This window comes from Protopterus annectens, chromosome 3.part1, assembly GCF_019279795.1.
Source record: "Protopterus annectens isolate FY-2018-M chromosome 3.part1, PAN1.0, whole genome shotgun sequence".
NCBI classification, from domain to species: Eukaryota; Metazoa; Chordata; order Ceratodontiformes; family Protopteridae; genus Protopterus; species Protopterus annectens.
In genome coordinates this window covers 1,803,618,324-1,803,639,725 of record NC_056732.1, presented here as the reverse complement: position 1 = coordinate 1,803,639,725, position 21,402 = coordinate 1,803,618,324, and the positions used below count along the sequence as shown (strand labels likewise).

General features: G+C 37.7%; 1 protein-coding gene across 1 annotated transcript in view; it reads left to right on the top strand.

Moving 5' to 3' along the window:
- LOC122797872 overlaps positions 1 to 21,402 on the top strand; it is a 643,086-nt gene that overhangs the window by 116,865 nt on the left and 504,819 nt on the right. The gene's annotated exons all lie outside the window — the stretch shown is intronic.

The window sequence follows — 21,402 nt, the reverse complement described above, 5'->3', positions numbered from 1 at the left end:
GCCAGCTTAGAGAATAGGTTTGGATGTATTATGCTTTTGAAAGATTTAGATGCTGTTGGGAATGGAGGGAGTTTCTGAGTGGTTATAACTTTAAATGAAAAAAGTTGAAGGTTGTTTAAAGGGCACAAATGTGGGGAAATTGAGATGTTAGAGTGAGGTAGTGAGGAGCTAACATGGTTGGTTATGTGGTAGGATTGGGAGTGATACGAATAGCTAGGATGTGTAAGGTGGAAGAGGTAGGCTAAGGTAAAGAGTAGAAATAGTGAGAAGATGAAGAATCTAGGTTGTAGAGCCATGTTGAAGTGAAGGTAAGTGTAGTTGTGAGGTAATTACGATATTAGATGTGGAGTTAATAGATGTGTGAGGAAATATGGTAGTTGTGAAGGCTTGTAGGGGGAGTGTGTTGTGGGAGTAGAGGTGAAAGGAGTTGTATGTGGTTAGGTAATGTTTATCAAAGGTGAGTGAGTTAGAAAAAGCGGGAAAAGGAATGGGTGTTTCCAGGGATATGGATTGAGATAGGTTTACGATATGAAGGGGAGTGGCTATTATATGGATAAAGCTAGGGTTGCTGGGGGTGGGAGGAATTTGGGGGCAGGGAGGGGAGCGGAGTGAGCCCGCAGGGCGAACGGAGCGGGAAGAACCGAAGTAAACAGAAGAGGATCAGAAACCTATCAGTGAGGTGTTGAAACAGAAGGTAAGTAGAGGGGAGTTTGAATTAGTGGCGTGGAATGGGCAGGAGTGTGAAAGTGGTGAGAGGGAAAAAGGAAGGTAATAGTATGAAGTGTTAGAATGTAGCAGAGAGTGAGAGAAAAGTAAGGGTATACAGAGAAAGCTGGAGTGAGTGAGTAGCACTAGGTATTAGTGGGGGGAGGGTGCCATCTAATGGACAGAAGCAGAATTGCCTTTGGTACACCAGGGGGAACCCAGGTCTGTGTTAGAATGAAGGGGGAAGGGAGCAAGCCTGTGAAGCTCACAGAGGGGTAAGAAGAGGATAGAAGACAAAGGGGGTTTGGCTGCTGGCTTTCCTGGCAGAGAGCAGACAAAGCACCTATCAGGGCAAACAAACTAATAGTTCAAGGTCTGGTAGCAGTATCACGTACTTTCATTAAGTCAGGGAGAAGCTTTGTGGAGGCAGCAAGGTTTGATGGAGTTGCTAGAGCAATTGGCTGGGAGTGTAGAATATTTCCTTTGGAGTAGGTGTCCACCAGGCCACACACACAAGGGGTTAGCCAGGAAGAAAGAGCTGGAGAGCAAAAGAAAAGTGAAAAGTGAGTTGTGCTACAGCTGTTAGTTACACAATATGACTAGGTCAGTAAGCACAAGAAACAACATTCATAACATCATAGCATATTGAATGTACTATAAGCAAAACCACAAGTTGTAAAATAGTAAGCAGGACAATAGTAAATGTCTGTTTCTATCACCAGGTCAGTAAACACAGGAAACAGCATGTATAATATCGTAGCATATAGATTGCACTGGAAGTTAAATCACTCTAAGTTATAAGTCTGCATTCAAGTTAAAAAACAACATTTGTAACATCATAGCATACTGAATGCATTGTAAGCTAAACCACATTGGAAAATGGTAAAGCAGGAAAATAGTAAATAACTGTAACCATGCGGTTGTACAAACATTCACTTTAAATGGCTCTTAGCAGCATTCTGTGCACTATATCTGTGTGTATATCACAGATCAGAGTTTTGGTAAGTGCCCCTCTTACTTTTAGCTCTGTGTGAAATGGCAGAAACACACACAAGGTAACTTCTTAAGTAACTGAATGTTGAAATTGGAAACAACTTTAAAAAAAAGGAACAAAAGAACCAATGAGGTTCTTACTTCAAGCAGTAGACCAGAAAACCCTTGCCAGCCAATGACCATAAATACTACACTCTCACAAAAGTGGAAAGCAGCTTTTTCTAAACTAAGATGGCTTGGGAAATGTCTTCAGAACACATAGCCTCTGCAAACAAACAACTAGGCCCAGAAATATATTCCTGAATATGGACAATGCTTCAGCTACTATCTACACTATTTTAGGCAGAAAACACTACAGAAATGTTTATGACACTAAAAAAACAGCAGTAAGCTACTAAATGAAAGTTTTAAACAGATAAGGGAGCAAGGAGACTCCAGAGAATGAGATTAACTGCAAACAAATCAGTTATAGGATACACTCCTTGGCAGAAAATCAGAGCAAACAAACAGATGTTTAACAAATGCAGAAAATTTCCAGTTAATATCTTACACACAGTGAAAATAGCTAGAAAATATTTACAAACACTATGATAGTAAAAACCTTATTTATCAGGCCTTGTGAGGCAGACACATTCAGTACAACCATGCACATTAGTTTATAGCTGTCAAATACAGTAAAAAGTATGCAGGAGACAATAAAAAGGGCTATAAATATCTAGAACAAGCAATAACCATAGCCAGCCAATCACCAAAAAGGGCATTCTGTCTAAAGTGGAAAATGGCTTTTGCTAAACTAAGATGGCCTGGAAAATATGCTCAGAACACACAGCCTCTGCAAACAAACAACTAGGCCCAGAAATACATCCCAGAAAATGGGCAATGCTGCAGCTATTACCTGCACTGTTTTAGACAGAAACCACTATAGAAATGTTTATCACAGCAAAAAACAGCAGTGAGCCACTAAATGAAAATTTTAGACCGATAAAGGAGCAGGGAGACTCTAGAGAATGTGATTAACTGCAATCAAATCAGTTATATGATACACTCCTTGGCAGGAAATCAGAACAAACAGATGTTTAAAAATGGAGAAAATTTCCAATTAATACCTTAAACACTGAAACTAGCTAGAAAAGAATTAACAACAGTGTGACAGTAACAACCTTATTTATTAGGCCCTGTTAGACAGACAAATTTAGTACAACTGTGCAGATTACTTTATAAGTATAAAATACAGTAAAAAGTATGCAGCAGACAATAAAAAGTGCTATAAATATTTAGAATAAACCATAACTAGTAAAAATAAACAAACAAAAAAAAAACAGCATACGTATTGCTATGTATCACAGATCAGGGTTTCGTCAGTGCCCCTCTTCCGTTTAGCTCTGGGTGAAATGGCAGAAACACTTACAAGGTAATGTCTTTAGTAACAGAAAGTTATAACCTGAAACAGCTTTAAAAATATAAAAGCTAGAAAGAACCAATGAGTGCTTACTCCAAGCTGTAGACCGGGCAACCTTAACCAGCCAATGACCATAAACACTACACATTCACTGAAGTGGTAAATGGCATTTGCTAAACTAAGATGGCTTGGGAAATGTGCTCAGAACACACAGCCTCTGCAAACAAACAACTAGGCCCAGAAATACAATCCAGAATACGGGCAATGCTACAGCTACTACCTACACTATTTTAGGAAGAAAACACTACAGAAACGTTTATCACAGCAGAAAAACAGCAGTGAGCCACTAAATGAAAGTTTTAAGCAGATAAAGGAGCAAGGAGACTCTAGAGAATGTGATTAACTACAAAGAAATCAGTTATATGATGCACTCCTTGGCAGGAAATCAGAACAAACAGGTGTTTAACAGATGGTGAAAATTTCCAGATAATACCTTACAAACAGTGAAACCAGCTAGAAATTATTTATAAACAGTATCAGTAAAAAACTTATTTTTCAGGTCCTGTGAGGCAAATTTAGTACAACTGTGCAGATTAGTTTATAGCTATAAAATACAGTAAAATGTATGCAGCAGACAATAAAAAGTGCTATAAATATCTAAAGTAAGTAATAACTGGTAAAATAAGGGAAAAACAGTATATTCACTGTTATATATCACAGATCAGAGTTTTGGTCAGTGGCCCTCCTCCATTTAGCTCTCTGTGAAATGACAGAAACACTGATAGGTTCATAGGTATGTACTAGGTTATTAGCCTTAGAGCCTATATAAGCCTAGCCAAACATTACCCTGGCTTTTGCCACCCAAGAAAACTTAAATTCTTAAGTAACAGAAAGTTGAAACCTGAAACAACTTAAAAAAAAAAAAAGCTCGAAAGAACATTGAGGTTCTTACACTGAGCCATAGACCAGGCAACCCTAGCCAGCCAATGACCATAAACACTACACTCTCACTGAAGTGGAAAATGGCTTTTTCTAAAGTAAGACCACCTGGGATATGTGTTCAGAACACATGGCCAATTCAAACAAACAACTAGGCTCACAAATACAATCCAGAATATAGACAATGCTACAGCTGCTACCTATACTATTTTAAGCAGAAAATACTACATAAATGTTTATCACAGCAGAAAAACAGCAGTCAGACACTAAATGAAAGTTTTTAAAAAATAAAGAAGCAAGGAAAGGAGACTCTAGAGAATGCTATTAACTACAAACAAATCAGTTATATGATACACTCCTTGGCAGGAGATCATAACAAACAAACAGATGTTTAGCAAATAGAGAAAATTTTCAGTTAATACCTTATACATGGTGAAACTAGCTAGAAAAGACTTACAAACAGTGTGACAGTAAAAACCTTATTTATCAGGCACTGTGAGGCAGATAAATTTAGTACAACCATGCAGATTAGTTTATAGCTATAAAATAGAATAATAAGTATGCATCAGACAACAAAAAGTGATATAAATATCTAGAATAAGCAATAACTAGTAAAAATTAACAAAAGCAAAAGGATACTTATTGTTATATATCACAGATCAGAGTTTTGGTCAGTGCCCCTCGTCTGTTTAACTTTGTGTGAAATGGCAGAAACACTCAAAATTAACTTCTTAAATAACAAAAGGTTGAAACCTGAAACAACTTTAAAAAAAAAAGTTTGAAAGAACCAATGAGGTGCTTACTCCAAGCTGTAGACCAGGCAGGAAATCAGAACAAACAAACAAATGTTTAACAAATGGACAAAATTTCCAGTTAATACCTTACACACAGGGAATCTAGCTAAAAAAAATTACAAACAGTGTTACAGTAAAAACATTATTTATCAGGCCCTGTTAGGCAGACAAATTTAGTACAACTGTGCAGATTAGTTTATAGCTATAAAATGCAGTAACACATATGCAGCAGACAATAAAAAGTTCTATAAATGTCTAGAATTAGCAATAACTAGTCAAAATAAGCAAAAAAAAAAAACCCCAGCATACTTATTGTTATATATCACAGATCAGAGTTTTGGTAAGTGCCCCTCTTACTTTTAGCTCTGTGTGAAATGGCAGAAACACATACAAGGTAACTTCTTAAGTAACTGAATGCTGAAACTGGAAACAACTTTAAAAAAAAGGAACAAAAGAACCAATGAGGTTCTTACTCCAAGCCGTAGACCAGGAAGCCCTTGCCAGCCAACGACCATAAACACTACACTCTCACAAAAGCGGAAAACAGCTTTTCGAAACTAAGATGGCTTGGGAAATGTCTTCAGAACACACAGCCTCTGCAAACAAACAACTAGGCCCAGAAATATATTCCTGAATATGGACAATGCTTCAGCTTCTACCTACACTATTTTAGGCATAAAACACTACAGGAATGTTTATGACACTAAAAAAACAGCAGTGAGCTACTAAATGAAAGTTTTAAACAGATAAGGGAGCAAGGAGACTCTAAAGAATGAGATTAACTGCAAACAAATCAGTTATAGGATACACTCCTTGGCAGAAAATCAGAGCAAACAAACAGATGTTTAACAAATGCAGAAAATTTCTAGTTAATATTATACACACAGTTAAAATAGCTAGAAAAGATTTACAAACACTATGATAGTAAAAACCTTATTTATCAGGCCTTGTGAGGCAGACACATTTAGTACGACCATGCACATTAGTTTATAGCTGTCAAATACAGTAAAAAGTATGCAGGAGACAATAAAAGGGCTATAAACATCTAGAATAAGCAATAACCATAGCCAGCCAATCACCAAAAAGTGCATTCTGACTAAAGTGGAAAATGGTTTTTGCTAAACTAAGATGGCCTGGAAAATATGCCCAGAACACACAGCCTCTGCAAACAACTAGGCCCAGAAATACATCCCTGAAAATGGACAATGCTGCAGCTATTACCTGCACTATTTTAGACAGAAACCACTATAGAAATGTTTATCACAGCAAAAAACAGCAGTGAGCCACTAAATGAAAGTTTTAGACAGATAAAGGAGCAGGGAGACTCTAGAGAATGTGATTAACTGCAATCAAATCAGTTATATGATACACTCCTTGGCAGGAAATCAGAGCAAACAGATGTTTAAAAATGGAGAAAATTTCCAATTAATACCTTAAACACTGAAACTAGCTAGAAAAGAATTAACAGCAGTGTGACAATGACAACCTTATTTATTAGGCCCTGTTAGACAGACAAATTTAGTACAACTGTGCAGATTACTTTATAAGTATAAAATACAGTAAAAAGTATGCAGCAGAGAATAAAAAGTGCTATAAATAATTAGAATAAACAATAACTAGTAATAATAAACAAAAAAAAAAAAACCCAGCATACATATTGCTATGTATCTCAGATAAGGGTTTTGTCAGTGCCCCTCTTCCATTTAGCTCTGGGTGAAATGGCAGAAACACTTACAAGGTAATTTCTTTAGTAACAGAAGGTTATAACCTGAAACAGCATTAAAAAAAAAATAAAAGCTAGAAAGAACCAATGAGTGCTTACTCCAAGCTGTAGACCGGGCAACCTTAACCAGCCAATGACCATAAACACTACACATTCACTGAAGTGGAAAATGGCATTTGCTAAACTAAGATGGCTTGGAAAATGTGCTCAGAACACACAGCCTCTGCAAACAAACAACTAGGCCCAGAAATACAATCCAGAATATGGGCAATGCTACAGCTACTACCTACACTATATTAGGCAGAAAACACTACAGAAATGTTTATCACCGCAGAAAAACAGCAGTGAGCCACTAAATGAAAGTTTTAAACAGATAAAGGAGCAAGGAGACTCTAGAGAATGTGATTAACTGCAAAGAAATCAGTTATATGATACACTCCTTGGCAGGAAATCAGAACAAACAGATGTTTAACAGATGGAGAAAATTTCCAGATAATGCCTTACAAACAGTGAAACCAGCTAGAAATGATTTATAAACAGTATCAGTAAAAAACTTATTTTCAGGTCCTGTGAGGCAAATTTAGTACAACTGTGCAGATTAGTTTATAGCTATAAAATCCAGTAAAATGTATGCATCAGACAATAAAAAGTGCTATAAATATCTAAAGTAAGTAATAACTGGTAAAATAAGGGAAAAACAGTATATTCACTGTTATATATCACAGATCAGAGTTTTGGTCAGTGCCCCTCCTCCATTTAGCTCTGTGTGAAATGGCAGAAACACTCACAAGGTAACTTTTTAAGTAACAGAAGGTTGAAACCTGAAACAACTTAAAAAAAAAAGCTGGAAAGAACCAAAGAGGTGCTTACTCCAAGCTGTAGACCAGGCAACACTAGCCAGCCAATGGATGTAAACACTACACTCTGACCAAAGTGGAAAATGGCTTTTGCTTAACTAAGATGGCCTGGAAAATGTGCTCAGAACACATAGCCTCTGCAATCAAACAACTAGGCCCAGAAACACAATCCTAAATATGGAGAACGCTACAGCTACTACCTACATTATTTTAGGCAGAAAACACTGCAGAAATGTTTATCACAAGAGAAAAACAGCGGTGAGCCACTAAATTAAAGTTTTAAACAGATAAAGGAGAGAGGAGACTCTAGAGAATGCTTTTAACTGCAAACAAATCAGTTATGTGCTACACTCCTTGGCAGAAAATCAGAACAAACACATATAACAAATGGAGAACATTTTCAGGTAATATCTTACACACAGTGAAACTAGCTAGAAAAGATTTACAAACAGTGTGATAGTAAAAACCTTATTTATCAGGCCTTGTGAGGCAGACAAATTTAGTACAACCGTGCACATTAGTTTATAGCTATCAAATACAGTAAAAAGTATGCATCAGACAATAAAAAGGGGTATAAATATATAGAACAAGAAATAACTTGTAAAAATGAGCAAAGACAACAGGATATTTATTGTTATATATCACAGATCAGAGTTTTGGAGAGCGCCCCTCTTCCGTTTAGCTCTGTGTGAAATGGCAGAAACACTCACAAGCTAACTTATTAAGTAACAGTAGGTTGAAACCTGAAACAACTACAGCTACTAGCTACACTATTTTAGGCAGAAAACACTACAGACATGTTTATCACAAGAGAAAAACAGCAGTGAGTCATTAAATGAAAGTTTTAAACAGATAAAGGAGAGAGATTGTAATTAACTGCAAACAAATTAGTTATATGATGCACTCCATGGCAGGAAATCAGAACAAACAAACCGATGTTTAACAAATGGAGAAAATTTCCATTTAATAACGTACACACAGTGAAGCTAGCTAGAACAGATTTATAAACATTGTGACAGTAAAATGCTTATTTATCAGGCCCTGTGATGCTGACAGTTTTAGTACAACTGTGCAGGTTATTTTATAGGTATAAAATACAGTAAAAAGTATATAGCAGACAATAAAAAGTACTATAAATATCTAGAAGAAGCAATAACTAGTAAAAATAAGCAAAAACAGCATACTTATTGTTATATATCACATATCAGAGTTTTAGCCAGCACCCCTCTTCCGTTTAGCTCTGAGTGAAATGGCAGAAACACTCAAAAGGCAACTTTTTAAGTAACAGATGGTTAAAACCTGAAACAACTTGAAAAAAAAGCTCAAAAGAACCAATGTGGTTCTTACTCCAAGCCGTAGACCAGGCAACCCTAACCAGCCAATGACCATAAATACTACACTCTCATTGAAGTGGAAAATGCCATTTGCTAAACTAAGATGGCCTGGGAAATGTTCTCAAAACACACAGCCTCTGCAAACAAACAACTAGGCCCAGAAATATATTCCTGAATATGGACAATGCTACAGCTACTACCTACACTATTTTAGGAAGAAAACACTACAAAAATGTTAATCACAGCAGAAAAACAGCTGTGAGCCACTAAATGATATATTTTTTGCAAATAGAAATTTTATTGATTTTCAATATATATACAACACAAACAATTGCAGAATAATAATGAACATTCAGATACATGATAGATGAATATTAATTATATACAATATGTACAATAGTGCTGCTCTGGAATATACCCCTAAATTACAATAAATGAAAAACACACCTGTAAGCAGGTAAAAGTTTTAACTTTATTTATCGTCTAAAGAATCAAGCAGAGGAAAATAAATAAATCGTATTCTGAGCCACACAACAGGCAGTGAGAAAAGGGAGTGGAAGAGTTAAAGAAGCAAATATAGGAGGGCCTTTCAATCTGAACCTTCTCAGTTCAATAGAATGTTAATTATCAGATAAAAGTTCAAATAAGGTATTCCAGAACTTCTGGAAATAAGTGTGTTGTTGAAGACTTGTTATTAAGAGTTTTTGCAAATTAATATGTTTATTCGCCATGTTTCTGAAACCATTCCATAACATCTTAGTACGATCCATCCAATTTTTGGTAATGTAGCATTTGACTTGTAGACAGATGGTAATTAAAATGTGAGATTTTAATTTTGGAATACTAATATTTGTGATATGTAATAGTGCCATCTCCCATGAAAGGGTTGATTTGTGATATCCCATTTTGTCAAGTCTCACCTTGAGAGAACACCAAATACTGAGGGAGTATCTACAAAACCATAGTATATGAAGGATGTCAGCTTGGGGGTAGGAGCAACATGGGCATGTAGACGAGATATTCGGATTAAATTTATTTAAGTGGATGGGCGTGAGGTATGGAGCTTTTCTCCCCAGGCCTCCACTGAAAATGGACCTACGTCCAGTCGGACACTCCCAGTCAACAAATGTAAATAAATAAATAAATAAATAAATAAAGGTATAGGTTATTGGTAATCATAAATTGTGTATAAATGAGTTTTTTAAAAAGGAAGAAAGAAACAGTGGATTTAATGGCAGATAATTTCTGTTCCTTTGATAGATTCAGTCCATGGTGGTTCCAGTAATCCACAAATACTAGTTTATCTTGGTGTAACATTGTACTAATAAGTTTTTAGGCAAGGAATAACATGCTATTGTTACTGGCTAGAATCTCCATTAATTTAGAGATCTGACTGAGATCTGTTCTATCTATACTGAGATCAAAAGGCAGAGTGGCAATAAGTTCCCTTATTTGTTGCAGAATTATAGTGTATTTTTTAGGTAAGTTTAGAACTTCCATTAATTTTGTGAGTGATTGATCTCTATGTTTATGGATATCCTATAGTGTATATACTTTGATTAGAAGGTAATCAATCAAGTTAATCATGTTTCTATTCAACTTGAGATTAGGGTTTAGATGGATAGGCTGGAATAGCATAAGGGCTTTTTCCAAATTCAAAGATTTAAATAATTTGTGAAGGGATTTGATTTTTTCCTTTAGGATATGATTTAGCTTTAATTTTTCAAGGACTATTTGGCCTATGAACGGGAGAGCTTTAGGGTTGAGGTCATTGTTTAAAGTGTGGTTAAACCACATTTTAATCCAATGGAGGGTCTGTATTTAGTTGCTAGGCCTGAACATAGCAATTTTAATTAGTCTCTTAGCATGTAAAATTCTATAATAAATGTGTAGGTCTGGCAGACCAAGACCTCCCCTATCTTTTGGGAGTGTAAGTCTTTGATGTGACACTCTTACTGATTTTGGATACCAGATGAACTTCGCAAAGGCTTTGTGGATTTTAGAGAAGAATATATTGGGGATGAAGGAAAGAGATGCATGAAAGTGGTAGAGAATTTTAGGGAGGATATTCATCTTAATAATGGAGGTTTTAGATAGCATAGGAAGTTTCATCTGTTGCCATCTGGACATGTCTTGGGATAGTGTTGTCCATACTTTCATTAAGTTAGAATGTAATACAGAAGGTGAAGAGTGGTCATAGCAAATCCCTAGATATTTAAAGGAGTATACCAAATGAAAGGGGGAATCTGGAAAGAGGTATTCTCTATGAGCTACGGGGTTAATCGGGAAAATACAGGATTTGTCCTGATTAGCTTTTGAGTCCGATATATGAGCAAATGTATTCAATGTGGTGATTAGCTTCTTGGTGTCTGATAAGGGGTGTTCAAAATATATGTTCAGGTCATCTGCAAATGCTGTCAGACTTATTCTGGTATCTAGTATTCTGGGAATTGAGTGGTGCTTTTTTTGTAATAGGGATAAGCAGAATGGTTCTAAGTATAAATTAAAGAGAAGATGGGGTAGGGGACACCATTGTCTGGTTCCATTTTAGATTTTTATCGGTTGTGAGAATTCTTTATTGATAAATAAACGCATAAAGGAACTGTTATATACAGTTTTGATAATGTGAATGAACTCGAGGGGTATGTCATAATGGGATAGTGCTGTGAACAGAAAGTTTCAATTAACCCTATCAAATGCCTTACACACATCCAGAATCATGACATATCTTAGATTTTTGTCTTTCTTGGTAAGATTGATCATGGTTTACATTGTTAAAGTGTTATCCCAGGTGTGTCTGCTGGACATGAAACCTGATTATTCTTTAGAAATAAGGAAAGGAATAACCTTTTTAATTCTTTCAGATAACATGGATGATAACATTTTTATATCAGTATTCATTAGAGAGACTGGCCTGTAGTTATTAATGTTTGATTTGTCCAAGTTATTTTTGGGGATTAAAATGGTCTTGGAGTGATTAATATAAAGGTCCGATATTCCATTAGTAGACACACTATTAAATAGCTTGAGTAAAATGGGTGCTAAGGCATCTTTAAAGGTTTTATAGAAATCAGGGGAGTATCTGTCAGGGCCTGGAGCTTTCCCTGACTTGAGGTTACTGATCGCTTTTACTATTTCTAGTTGACTCAATGGGGCAGATAATATTCCTTGATGTTCCTCATTTAACTTTGGGAAAGTGATGTTATTGAAGTAATCTTTAATCTCTGAGGTTGGGGTTTGGTGTTTGTAGCTAGCATATATACTTGAGTATATTTGATGGAATGAGTTGATGATTTGGGTGTCTGTTTTGTAAAGTGTACCTTGGCAGTTAATCAGAGCTATCCTGGGTGAAGTCTGTTTGTTGTCAATTAGTCTAGCTAGTGCCTTAGAGGGAGTTTGTATCCATTCAGAATATTTAGTGATAAACCTTAGTTCTTGTAGGGAGTAGTTGGATTGATGAAGATTGAATAATTCCTTTTGCTTATCTATCATCTCATTTTCTATTACTAGAGAATGGTTGACCAGAAGTTTCTCATCAAGTTCTCTAATTTCAGATAATAGGCAGTTTTCCTTTTCTTTCCTTTTTTCTTTTTTAAGGTATGTGGATTTTTGAATAAATATTCCTCTAAGAGTATCTTTACATGTTGCCCATTGGATGTCATATGGAATACTTGAGTTCTGAAGATCATTGACGAGCTCCAATAGGGCTGAGGCTATCGCTTCCTTTACTGTTGGGTTGAGGAAAATATTGTTATTAAGAGACCAATTGCAGCCATTATAAGGTAGAGGTGAGTTTTGTGTAAGGTTTATCAACAAGGTGATCTTAGAGTGATCCGAGAAAAACCTTGGTTCATCTAAATACTTTAATTTCCAATTTGTTAGTATTTCTGATATTAGAAAGAAGTCTATGTATGACCATGAGTTATGACACCTGGAGAAGTATGTGTAATTATTGCTGTTAGGAGATTCATCTCCAAAGGATATAGGTCAACTAGTCCAAAGTCCGAGATTAGAGCCACTAATGCCAGGGAGGCTTGTGAATTGTACAGTTTAAATTTGTTGGAGCGATCAATACTAGGGTCAATTATTGCATTCCAGTCCCCCCCAGAATGAAGTAGTGCTTTGGGAAATATATTAGAATGTTATACATTTTTAATATAAATTACTGTTGACCTGAACATGGTCCATAAAGGTTTAGGAAAAATATTGGTTTGGTAAGCGGTGGGGCTAGGCACGTAAAGTAACACAATCTACCCTCCTGATCTGTACCTTTGTCAATAATAATGGGTTTAAATGAGTTTTTAATAATAATTGCCACCCCTTTCATGTTAGAGCTGTTTCCTGCTGAAATAATGTTTTTTATCCACTTTCTATACTTCTCATTTATCCAGTAATTATCTAGCATATGTGATTCTTAAATAAAGGAGATGTAAGCTTCTGATGTTAGAAGAAAGTGCATTCGAAGATTCCTTTTATTTTTGTCCCAAAGCCCTCTAACATTCCAGGAGATTAATTTCACCTTTTATCCATCATTAAGAGGAACTCTGTTTAAATTGTTGATGTGTGGCTCACAAATTGTATTCAAGCTAGGTAAATGTGTAACATCAAATGAAAATGCAGCACTGAACTCTCTCAAACTTACCCTGTGCCTACCCATTTATCCCCTGATTTTGAGAGAGAGCAAATGGAAGGAAAGGAAGTTAAACATGTCATTGAAAACATTAGGTAGTTAGCAACAATAAAATAACCATATTTACATACTATGTACATCATTAAGACAATTCCAAATGTCGTCATCAGGTACCCATCTTAGTATATCCACACAGCTCTTGGCTAGAAGATGTGACCAAATCTGGAGGGTATGCTTGAAGAGGTAAGAATCTAGATAGAGTAGTTTGGCATTTTTATAATAAAGTATACTATTGTAAAGAAAACAGTATTCATTCACAGAAGAACATAACCTAGTTTAACCTTCTTGGATCATAACATTATTCCCTATTCATGGTCTTTAAATTTACCAGTCTATTAGAAAGTATAGAAGAGTAAATACTTTCCACTAAATATGTACCCAAAGCAGAGCAAAAAAAAAAAAAAAAACATTCGCATAAATTATTCATGCAGAGGGGGCCAAACCTTATATGTTTGCCAGAGTTTGTGATTAGCCCTCTTACCTGCTATAATCATCACGACAAAACTGGTACCTTCCACGTATTAATCTATAGACTGTCAACAGACATGTAGCCCGTATAATGTTGTTTGTGTTGTTAGTGTAAGAGGGCTATATAAAGCAGACAGTGCCAGAGCTTCTCAAGTCATGCGTTACCATCTAGAACCTACAATTAGCTGAGTATAAGTAATTATAAACCTGTGTAGACAAATAATTTAAACAGTACAAGAGGGAATAACAACTGAGTTTATGTAGGTGCATAACTCCATAGGAAGCCTTCATGAGTTAAGTTATCCTCCAAGGACACATATCAAAGTTTCCAACACCTTGAACAACAAAAAATTTTTGGAGAGACCAATATCACAGTGACTCATAAAGGATTCCCAGAGCCAAGGTCCAGTCTCCTCCATTAACCAAATGTACAATACAACCAGTAACAGCAAAAATAATGTGATCCCCTGTGAGGGCTCATGCGATCACAGTCTTCTCTTTTGCATAAGAAAGTCTAATTGCACTGTAAGCGCTATCCAACCAGCTTTGCCCTTCTAACAGGCTCCACTAAAGTGTGAGGCAAGTACTGGTCAACTGGCTTTGCAATATTTTACATACCCCCTGACACTTTGAATTCACACTAATCAATACAGTCAGTTAATACCCTCATATTTTCCCCATTAAGGCAGTTAACAATATTCCAACTTAAAAGAGAAAAACAAGCAAGCAAACATTCTCTATATAAATTCACTATAAAGAGATATCAGGCTAAAATTCCTTGGTAGATTGTTATCTCATTCCTCAGCATCTCAGTATTTTGCTGGCATCTCCAATTATTTACATCCTCCCCCCCCCCCACTAAGCAGCTAATCATCCGGTGCAAAAACATTAGGGATATTCGCTCCATAAACGGAGGTATAAAAACAGTTAGTATATTGAGTTTTCATTCACTGTTCTGTCCTCCAAACAATCTAGGACACCTGCTTATGCAAGCAACCATCTCATACATTCCTGCATACAAGAGTTCCCACTTTAAAGAGGGAAAGCACTTCATATCTACATAAAATTGTATGGGACTTGTGACCTTGCAGTGAGCATGACTTCATCGCAATCTATTTTATTTTATTTATTTTTATTTTATTTTACATTTGTTGACCGGGCTAGTCTAGCTGGATACATATCCATTTTCAGTAGAGGCCCGGGGAGAAAAGCTCCAAACAAAAAGAAAAAACACAATACATTTACATGTGAAAAGTAAGTAGCATAACATAGAGACAGATAGATAAAGAAAACAATGCACTTACATATTGGTTAAATAACATCACAGAATTGTCTAGATAATCTTGAACATAGATTAAATTGTGGGCCGAGGGGTTAAGTTAGTGAACTCTGGGATAGGGAAGAGATGCAGGTGGAGTGAGACGTTTGAGATTAGTCTGGATTAGGACATGGACATGACCAGTGAGACTTGAAGAATTCTTTGAGGTGATTTTTGAATTGATTAATCGAGGTCATGAGTCTTAGGTTAGTTGGTAGGGAATTCCAGAGCTTTCCGATGGAGTTGGCATAGAGGGCATCACCACCTGAGTTATTAGATTTAATGGTTAGTACCTGGACACAGTTTGCCGACCGGAGGGATTTTAGGTTGGAGTAGGGGGTCAGTATTTTACTCAGTGAGGGGGTTCTATCCGGTTGGGTAATTATTTTAAAAGCTTCAGTGAGCTGGTTGAGTTTGAGAAGATTTGGCAGTTCTAGCCAACCGAGTGTCTTTAGGTTGAGGCAATGGTGAGTACGAAATGGTGTTCCTGTTACAAATCTGGCTATGTGATTGTAGGCAACAGATAGCTTGTTGAGCTCACGCTTATTGAGGAACGAAAGTACTGGGGAGGCGTAAAGGAGGGTGGAGAGGAGATGAGTGCGAGCAATGGTTAGTTTGGTAAAAGGGGTTAAGAAATTCTTTATTCTATACATTGAGCCGAGTTTCTTGTTTACGGACTTGATGGTTAGGTTAATGTGATTATCAAATTTCAGCTTGTGATCAATAGTCACACCTAGTAGTTTGGTATGAGAGACAGGCTCTATGATGGTTCCATTTGTGGATACCACATGGAACGTGTTGTCAGCATTTGGAGGTTCTTTACCAAGGGGAGTATTTGCAGAGGGGAAAAATAGTAATAATTTGGTTTTCATTGGATTAAGTATTAGTTTCAGTTCAGAGAACCATTTTTCAACTAAAGTAAAACAGTTTTGGGTCATTACTTGAAGTTTCAGGAGGGAGGCGTCAGAACAGATTAAGGTGGAGTCATCTGCATACTGAATGCAGGTATTTTTGGGGATGACTGAGTGAAGATCATTTATAAAGACGGAGAAAAGAAGAGGACTGAGTATAGAGCCCTGAGGAACACCAATGGTGTTTGGAAGTAGGTCCGATAGCCTGTTTTGCCATTGGACAGCTTGTTGCCTGCCAGAGAGGTAGGCATTAAACCAGCTTATGGCTGGGTTATCAAGATGTAGGGTTTCCAGGGTGTGAAGGAGTTGCTGGTGATTAACCATGTCGAAGGCCTTTGATAGGTCAAGAAAGAGAGCAGAGGATATTAATTTATTATTACGGTTGTTATTGATAGAGTCAACAAAGGAGAGGAGGGCAGTGGTAGTACTATGATGGGGGCGAAATCCGTGTTGGGTATAGGACAGAAGACTGTTAAGGGTGAGGTAGTGGAGGAGTTGTTTGTGAACACACCGTTCCATGACCTTAGCTATTGGTGACAAAATTGCTATGGGTCGGTAGCTGGAAGTTTCCGTGGAGGTTCCTCCTTTGTGAAGAGGGATGATATATGAGATTTTCCAAATAGAGGGAATGGTAGATTCAGTTATAGTTCTGTTAATCAAGATTGATATGGGATAGGCAATGGCATCTGACGCTATTTGAAGGTATTCCACTGGGAGCTGGTCGGCTGCTAGGGTGGTTGGTTTTAGTTTTTTTAAGAGGGTGCGTATATAGGAGGTAGGTACAGGTTGTAAGTTAAAGGGTGGGTGAGCTGGGTCTTTGGTATGGGTTACAGGTAAGGAGGTAGTGGTAAGCTGACTGGCTAGGGCCTGAATGGTCTCGATAAAAAAAGAGTTAAAAGCGTTGGCTATTTTCTCTGGTTCTTTCCCAATAAGTTTCTCCGGAGTGGGGGTAGTAGATTTACCTGGATGGAGGAGGTTGTTAAATCCAGCCCAGAATTTCTTTGGGTTATTCTGGTGTTTATCCTGGAGATGACAGAAATACTGTTTTTTATCTTGAGTGGTGGCCATTTTAGTAGTGTATCTAAGCTGTTGAAACTTGATGCGATCTAGTGGAGTTTTGGTAGCTCTCCATTTATCCCAGGCTTGGTTACGAAGTTTAATTTTAGATTTAGTTTCATTAGTGAGCCAAGGTGCTATCCGCTCCTTGGTTCTGATTTGTCGGTTTGGGGCGTGGGAGTTGAGTATCTTCAGGAATGTATCATTAAAGTAGGTGACACTCTCTTCTAGGGGTAGAGTTTTTAGGATGGACCAGTTACAGGATTTGAGTTCTGCAAGGAATAGATTTGGGACAAATTTCTTCTTGTTCCTGACAAGTCTATAAGTGGGAGGGTTAGTAGGTGGGCACTTATGTTTTAGTATATAGGTTATAAGGTGGTCACTGAGGTTGTTGGGAAGGGTCCCTGTGGTATAGTTGTGTGTGTCTTTGTTGGTAAGAATCCAGTCAATGATGCTCTCTTTTTGCTGAGCATTGCCATTTCTGGTTGGAGATGAAATATTTTGGGAGAAGCCATATAAGTTAATGGAGTGGGGGTTTATGAGTGAGGAGTAGTGGGACCAGTTGATGTTGAAATCGCCTAGTACAATAGTTTCTTGGGGGTAATTGGAGGCTAACCAGCTGAGCATTTGCTCAAGGTTTTCTGAATTATTCCCAGGTGGAATGTAAATTACAATGAGATTAATGCATTTTTGGGTGTTTAGGCAGATCTTTAGGGCAATAAGTTCTATGTTAGAGACCTTTGGAGGTTGGAGTGGGTTAATAATGATATTCAATGTATTCCTGAACATTACGGCTACTCCCCCACCCCTTTTTTTGATCCGATCAGCCCTAAGGAGATTATATCCAGGTGGAAGAATCTCTTCATCCATGGTGGCTGGTTTGAGCCATGTTTCTGATAGGCACATAATGTCAGGGGAATGGGTAGCTAGCATAGCATGTAAGTTATGAACCTTATTGTTTATACTTCTTAGATTTAGATGGAATATGAGGAGGGAGTTGGTAGAAGTCCGGATGGAATTTAAGAAGTTAGAGTCTGGGGCAGTGGTAGGACCTGGGTTGGGGTGGATGTCCCCATCTATGGTGATACATTTTTTCAGGTGGTCTAAGAACCTTTGGAGTTTGAGTAACAACTTAAGGTTAGATTTACTGGTGGATGGTTTAGGGTGGCGGGGGGTAAGATACACTATACTGGAGCTCAGTGTATTAGCATGGTAGAGTGAAGGTGTGATAAGGTTGTAGGGGAGGATTGAATTTGTGGTAGTGTAGCTCTTGGGGAAGGGAATTCCTGAGAGTGCTTGGTTTTCGTATCTGGTTAAATAATACGGAATTAGGAGGAGTAATACTATAGGGAGGATAATAGAAGATGTGGTTTTGTCCATGGTATAGTAAGAGGAAGGCCAGTGGGTATAAAGAAGCAGAAGAGTTTACTTGGTAGTTTAAGGAGGGCCGAGAGTGTGGGAGGAGAAGTGGCAGATTGAGGGGCGGTCGTGATTGGTAGAGAGCAAGGGGGAGGGGCTAACAACCTAATAAATGTAGAAGTAGTGGGGGCGGGTGGGATATGGGGGCAGGGTGGGGCACGAAGCGAGCCCGAGCGAAGCGAGGGCGAAGCGGAGCGGGGAATACACCGCCAGGAGTCTGCAGGGTCCCAAAGGTAACTATATGTAGGATCTGCAGTCTGTTTTTATAGTAAAATACTTTTCCAAGGAAAAGGACTTAGTTGTTTGGCAATGTAGTTGCTGTTGCTGGTTGTGATATAGGTACTGAACTAGCTCTTGCCCGCAGAATGCTTTCCTGGTTAGCAATTAATGATACAGATAATTGTTTTTACCCTAGGCTCTTTTTAAGTGAATACAACTTTCTTTCCTTAGGGTTTAGGCTAGTCTGTGCATTCGCACTGGGTTGGAGTCTGTTGATAAATCCTGGGAGCCACGCGGTGAAGGATAGTGAGGGGGGCTTCCTAGGATGAGATAGGGAAAAGGGCAGCAGTTATAGTGATGCAATAATCAAACACACAGGCTGTCATCCCTAACATAGTGTATAAAGCTTAAACCAAAAGTTCATAGTGAGCACAGACAGTCCACAGTTAAATGCATTGCATAATTTCTACAAAAACATGGGCAGTATGCATAAGGACCAAGGCGACATCCAGTCAAGCACTAATATTGTACAAGCTTTCACTTGTAAAAACGCCAGCACAATATTCCCCACGCTGTAACTAATGCGACCGCCAACAACACAAGTCTGTAGTATAGTACCTTGTTTAAGACATAAGAAATAAGAAATCACGCTACTGCAGACGCCAGTAACACAAAACTGCAGTAGTAGTGACTTGTTCAACACATAATAAATCACGCTTCATTAAAAACAGAAACCACGCTACTGCAGATGCTGACAACACAAAACTGCAGTAGTAGTAACTTGTTCAACACATAATAAATCACGCTTCATTAAAAACAGAAACCACGCTACTGCAGATGCCGACAACACAAAACTGCAGTAGTAGTAACTTGTTTAACACATAAGAAATCACGTTTAATTAAAAACAGATTGCGACAGTGTATTAAACAATTAGAAAAGCATGTAGCATACCTTAGTGGAAGGAGATGCGTCCGGGTAGGAGGATAGGAGAATACCTGTTAGTTACAGTTTTAAAAAAAAAATGGCGGAAAAAAGGTAAGGTTTAAAATACCTCGCTGACGTCAGGGTAAGGGAATACACTGCCAGGAGTCTGCAGGGTCCCAAAGGTAACTATATGTAGGATCTGCAGTCTGTTTTTATAGTAAAATACTTTTCCAAGGAAAAGGACTTAGTTGTTTGGCAATGTAGTTGCTGTTGCTGGTTGTGATATAGGTACTGAACTAGCTCCTGCCCGCAGAATGCTTTCCTGGTTAGCAATTAATGATACAGATAATTGTTTTTACCCTAGGCTCTTTTTAAGTGAATACAACTTTCTTTCCTTAGGGTTTAGGCTAGTCTGTGCATTCGCACTGGGTTGGAGTCCGTTGATAAATCCTGGGAACCACGCGGTGAAGGATAGTGAGGGGGGCTTCCCTAGGCTCTTTTTAAGTGAATACAACTTTCTTTCCTTAGGGTTTAGGCTACTCTGTGCATTCGCACTGGGTTGGAGTCCGTTGATAAATCCTGGGAGCCACGCGGTGAAGGATAGTGAGGGGGGCTTCCTTAGTGGAAGGAGATGCGTCCGGGCAGGAGGATAGGAGAATACCTGTTAGTTACAGTTTTAAAAAAAAGGGAGGCTACTAGAATCTAGGCTACTAGAATTGAGCTGAATAAATGTCCTTTTGCAGACTTCCAGTAGTACTTAACTGGACTGTGCTCTTGGTAGTTCTTATATTAAAGGTTGCACCCACAAATTCTCCCTATTTAGTTGCAATTTTGAGATGCTACACCATGAAAATAAACAGACTACCCCTTTAGAGAAAATATTTTTTTTCACTCTTAAAATATAGACATCAGGAGAGTCGAGCAGCCTTTATATAAAAAAAAAAAAAAAAAAAAAACTGGTACACCGCTCTCAGTAAGGTGCATGATCAGATTTGAAAAAGCTAGTAAACCAGTTGCTAATGTTTAATTAATAGCAGTGGAGCAATAATACTGACAGCTAGAATATTTCTCAATGTGTTGAGTTGAATAGTATGCTTTAAATTAAGTAGGAGTGAGGATGGTAAAGCATCAGTAAAATAGATTTGAGAGACAGTAGAGATTCTCACCTCTGAGTTTTCCAGGGGTTAACCTAGTGAGCAGATTTCTTTTGTAAACTGTTTACTACCGACGATCAGACAGGACATGTCGATTACTTCAGACAGGCATTCGAAGATAGTTCCTCCAGTGCATCTTAGGCTGGCAGGTTCAAGAGGAAGTTACTTCGAGTTTTTCTCTTGATGGTGTTACAATAACTCTTGGAACTCGGCGATGTTACAACTTATAGATCCCCATGTGTACCATAACTTGGCATCTTCGTTCCTGGGAACCTGAATTTAGACATAGGTTCCAGTTTAAATTAATATAGCAAATATTTTGAAAAGGAATAAGATCACCTGGATTAAGGTCAGTTATTTGGTACTGGAAAGCTTCAGATTAGCTCCAGTTAAAGAAAATCTATGGAAAACCTTGTCTTCATGCCTCCAGAGCTTTCCCAAAATAACTAAAGAAAATAGGATAAGCTTCTTTGGGTGAAGACATGGTAAATTTAGTTT